Source organism: Herpailurus yagouaroundi, unplaced genomic scaffold (genome assembly GCF_014898765.1).
Source record: "Herpailurus yagouaroundi ecotype Mexico unplaced genomic scaffold, PumYag 67641, whole genome shotgun sequence".
In the NCBI taxonomy this organism is placed as follows: Eukaryota; Metazoa; Chordata; class Mammalia; order Carnivora; family Felidae; genus Herpailurus; species Herpailurus yagouaroundi.
Window position 1 is genome coordinate 5,248,228 of NW_024420442.1, and position 5,223 is coordinate 5,253,450.

The 5,223-nt window shown below is 37.7% G+C and overlaps 1 pseudogene; it reads left to right on the plus strand.

The window, feature by feature from the left end:
- The first annotated feature begins 3,768 nt into the window (after positions 1 to 3,768).
- LOC121025438 (actin-related protein 2/3 complex subunit 2-like) lies at positions 3,769 to 4,713 on the plus strand (annotated as a pseudogene).
- Positions 4,714 to 5,223: the final 510 nt, after the last annotated feature.

The window sequence follows — 5,223 nt, forward strand, 5'->3', positions numbered from 1 at the left end:
AGATGGTTAAGGAGAAAGGAATCTAAATGCTACTTGCAGTTATATTGGGCAAAGATAACCACAGTCTATTTCTATCAATGACTCTGGAAGCATTGACACTACTGGGGAAAGAACACTTCAGTCTCTAGAAGACCTCAAAATTAGTCGTTTTGAACCTGGGTACTGTTTTGACATGCTGTTCAGAGTACCAAGATAGGGTCTTGATACAGGAGAATATGATTACGCTGATTACCTGATATAGGTTACAAGGCAAGAACATCAAAATAAGCACAAAAAAAAAAAAAAAAAGAGCCAACAACAAGGCAAAAACCTAGCTTATAATATATAAACAATGACATATAAGAAGGAAGATACCTCTCCTTGCCTTTCCCCCCCTTGCTTTTGTATTCCATCTCTTGGTTCCTTATCAAAACTAAAGAGTAAAAGGATGAATAGATAATTTGCATTTTATTTAAGCTCCCCTGTGTAATATCCTGTTGTCATGATTCAAATACCAATGTTACCTACCAGTAATTCTCATTTCTTTTGGTGTATGCAAATCATGACAATTCACTTTAATGCTTCTTAGCATGTGATAAACACTAATATAAGTACAGTTTTTGCTTTTTCCCAAAAGACTTCAATCTTTCTGAAGACTAGGTTCATATTTGCTTTGTTCATTACTCTTTTCCCATATATTTCCATATTTTTTAATTAATTAATGATTAAGTATCAGGGAACTTACTATGTAGAATGTGTGGCCAAGGGCTATTTTGATACTATATCCAAAGTGACTGGGGCACCTGGGTGGCTCAGTTAAGTCTCAGACTCTTGATTTTGGCTCAGGCCCTAGCCTCAGGGTCATGAGATTAAGCCCCATGTTGGGCTCTGCACTGACAGTCCGGAGCCTGCTTGGAATTCTGTCTCCCTCTCTCTACCCCTGTCCCACTTGCATGCGCACACACTCTCTCTCAAAATATTTAAAAAAATAATAATAATGTAAAAAATGATTCTCCCTCTGCCCCTCCCCTGCTTGTGTGCATATGCTCTCTCTCAAAAACAAAAACAAAACAAAACAAAAACAAAAACAAAGTGACAGATAACATGATGTTCAAAGATAGTTGTTATAGCAATAGCTTTCTAGAAAATTCTTTTTTGTAGAATATGGTTCACTTTCTGGAAAAGATATCTTACTGGAAAATAAGAATAGGCAGACAAAGTTGCATTTTGAATATTCTTTTTTAACAGCTCTTTAATTTAGAATAACATACTCTTTGAGCCTCAGTTTCCTTGTCAGTGAAATGGGGACAATAAAAACTGCCCTTTATTGCTACTCTATCTACTCTCCTACTACAGTCAGGAAAGATGAAAGAGAAATTGAACCACCTATATATAAGAAGGATAATTTGTGGGGAAGCATGGGTTGAAGGGGAAATCAATATAAGAAAGATCTTTCTCAAAGAGTAGTCAGTACTCCAAGCCCAAGAAGGAAAAGTCTCAGTTGAATAGAAGGCAAGTGTGAAAATTTGGATACTAGGTCATGTTTGCATGTTTGTTTAAAAGGGTAAAGTGAGTCATTGTTAAGTTTTTCTTGAATTATCTAATCTCATCTATTTTGAATTATCTAATCTCACCTATTTTATACCTTACTTTATAATCCATCCATTGTCTTTATCTTCCTCTTTACCAAACAGGAATACATTTTATTAACTCTAGGAATGCATTATTTTCATGCAGACTTTGTTGTTTATTGTCACATGGAAGTGGCCTCATACCAATTCATAGACTTGTTGTTAGTATTGAAAAAAATAGATTTATGACCCAAATTTATATTAAATTCACATTTCCACAGAATTTGAAAGTGTAAAAAGTATGTGCTGAGCTTTATATAAATTAGTCTAACTTTATATGAGGTACAAATATGATGCAGTATTTAGGAACATTAAAAAACACGTATGATTTTAATATCTGCTAACAGGTGAGCAAGGCATTCAATCTCAATTACTCTAAGTAAGAAATGTAAAGCATATTTATTTTTCATGATATTTATGTACTAAATAAAACCACATCTTAATTTGCTCTGAACTTCTGAGTCTCCAGTTGCTATACCTTGATTTTGAATCCAAAATTTTCAGAGCAAAGGTGACTTATCTGCACAGACATGTATAGAGACCAGAGGAGAAAATAAGACATGCTGAAGTTATAGCATCATTTTAAGCTTAATTGTATGTACACTAGAAGTAGCCCATGAATTCATCTCCTTCTTAAAGGACATGAATAACTCTCTGGGATTATTTCCCAATATCCTTATTTATTAAAAATAAAACAGAGAAAAACAGATATTTCTAAAACATAGATGGCAAAGACAGAGAAACTTGTAGAAGGACAGAATAAAGAACTGACATTTATTTCTGCCTTCCAATGTTCACTTTCAGCAAAAGCCAAGCAAACATATCTTTGCTTAAAATACAGCTGTAGGAAGGCTATTGTGTTGTAAATAATGGATTAGAGACAAGGCTGTTGGCTTTGAGGTTCAAAAGATCCTTAAAATGTTTTTTAAATGAGTATACACACCTAGTAAGAGATAAACGGTATTTAAATCATCCCCAGACCAGACTCTACCAGCCAAGGTAGAACATTAGAGCTTTTAAGAGACAGGAGAATAATTATGTTTACTTCTTACAAATTTTGATGGTGGAGTAAAGGGACCAAGGTGTCTGGAAAACAGTCAGGAGTCCAGTTCTGAGTAGATATTCTTGGGTTGGCTTTCAGAAACTAAAACTGGCTTTGGGCAACAGATTTAGATGTGATTATATGAACAGGGTTTGTGTGTATGTGTGTGTAAAAGAGATGGGGCAGAGGACAGGATCGGAATGTGGGTGGAATGTGGGTGGAAAGTGGGTGGCAATAGTCACAGCATATTAAGGTTACAGCTAAGCAGAAATTAAGTTAGAATCGTTCATGATTGCTGTCAGGATTCACAGCTGGTACTTGGGCAGAAGGTATAGAGTTGAGTTAGGAACTATGGTTAAAACTGCGGGTAAGGAAGCAGCTGGGGCAGTTTCAGATCACGTGACTCAGGGATCAAACAAGAATGCCTATAAACACGTTTGCCAGTCTTTACATACAAAATTAAGCTCTATCAAACCAGAGCAGACACCAGGCAGTTCTTCATATTGTAAGAGATGTAGGGTGACTGTGACAGAGGATTAAGAGTATACATGGGCCTTTGAAAGAAGCGTGGGTATTTCTCCCATCTTCATAATGGAAGACAATATTCAAAGTCACGACTTTTCCTAACAGTCTATGTGATAAGGGTTCCCATCATACAAATGATTTTTTTATCTTTTCTTTAAAAATTTACTACAGGATTCCTTTGAATTATATATAGATTTGTAGAGTTTAGTTAAACAACTTTCCAGCAGTAATCCTCTGTTTTGAACCTTGATAGATCTTTGTAATTTTTGTGTAATACTTGCATTCTGACAATTAATGGAGTTACTTGTTTATCATTTTGGTCCACAAAAACATTGTTACGTGAGCTCTGTCAGAACAAGAATTTGTTTAGTTATTGCAAAGGAAAATTTTATAAACAAATATATACGTTAATAAATTTTCATAAAGTTTTAGACAATATTATAAATTAGTAACCACAAGCAATTTTACCATCAATAAAAAAAAACAACTATTAAAATGCTAGGGTAACTTTTTGTAATCTCCTTGAAAGTATATCTGTGCTACTTTGTGGCCTGCTTCTTTCATTTAAGAATGTATCTTGGACACGTAGCAATGATGTAAGACAAGAAAGTAATGAGTTAGCCCTATGTGTGCGTACACTAGGGAATGGCAGGAAAATGGCACCACGGGGCCACGCATCTAGGCAGCAAAGCAGAAGTGGGTGTGAGAGCAGAAGACACCTGCCAGGGCTGGGGCCTTGAGGGGACTGAACTTGTTGGTGACGCAGGGGTGGGTTGACTTGGCAGGCAGGTTCAGGCTTGTAGGGAAGGGGGGGGGGGAGGTGTGGCCACCACCCTGATCCTGCTGGAGGTGAACAACCACATCATTGAGGAGATACTCACGCTCAAGTTCAAGAACCCAGCCACCAATAACAAACCAGAAGCAGTAGAAGTAACATTTGTAGATTTCGTTCAATGGAGTCTTCTATCATATTTCAAATCCTAATGGAGACAAAACAAAAGTGATGGTCAGTATTTCTTTGAAATTCTACAAGGAACTTCAGATATTTGGTGCTGATGAGTTATTAAAGAGGGTGTATGGGAGTTTCTTGGTAAATCCCAAATCAAGATACAATGTCTCTTTGCCATACAACCTTGAAAATCTGCCAGAATCCAAGGATTCCATTGTGTATCAGGCTGGCATGTTGAAACGAAATTATTTTGCCTCGGTCTTTGAGAAATACTTCCAATTCCAAGAAGAGGGCAAGGAAAGAGAGAACAGGGCAGTAATCCATTATAGGGATGGTGAGTATAAAAAAGACAGTCACAGTAGTCTTTGGTGTTTAAGGATAACGATGATTTGCTCATTGGAAAAGTGTTCATGCAGGAGTTCAGACAAGATTGGGCGCATTCAGGGTGGTATGGCCTTAGACTATGCAGGAGTTCAAAGGACGCAGAGCCAGCCACACGGTTGCACAGGTCCTCTTTAGACACAGGGCGCCTCCTTTGGAGCCAGAAGATGTCAGTGCTGCGGTGGCAAGAACATTGGCTCTGTTAACCTTCATGCTGTTCCCTCGCCACACCAATACCAGTGCTCGAGACTACAACATCAACCTGATCCACACAGAGTTCCAGGACTCTGTGCACAACTGCATTAAGTGCTCTAAGGCCATATTCACACACGTGCACGGGCAAAAACTTCTGACTTCCTCAAGGTTCTGAACCGTGCATGCCCAGATGCTCAGGAAAAAGAAATGAAAACAATCACGGGGAAGACCTTTTCGTCCCACTAAATCTTGAGAACAGTAAGAGGAGGCAGCCGACAACTTGCTACTAGATAATCGTAGCCTTTAATGTTGTACCTCTTCAGGTTCTTAAGGGATTCTCTGTTTTTGTTCCGTTTGGGACACGTTTGGAAAATAATTTGCAGAGAGTTGTGCTTGCAAGAACTTCATAGCTGTCAAAAATTAAAAGAATTCCACTTGATCATCTTAGTTTCTTTACCTTCCTTCCCTCACACCCCTTCCCTTCCTGCCTCTTTTCCAAGCTGTTTCACTTTGCAATATGT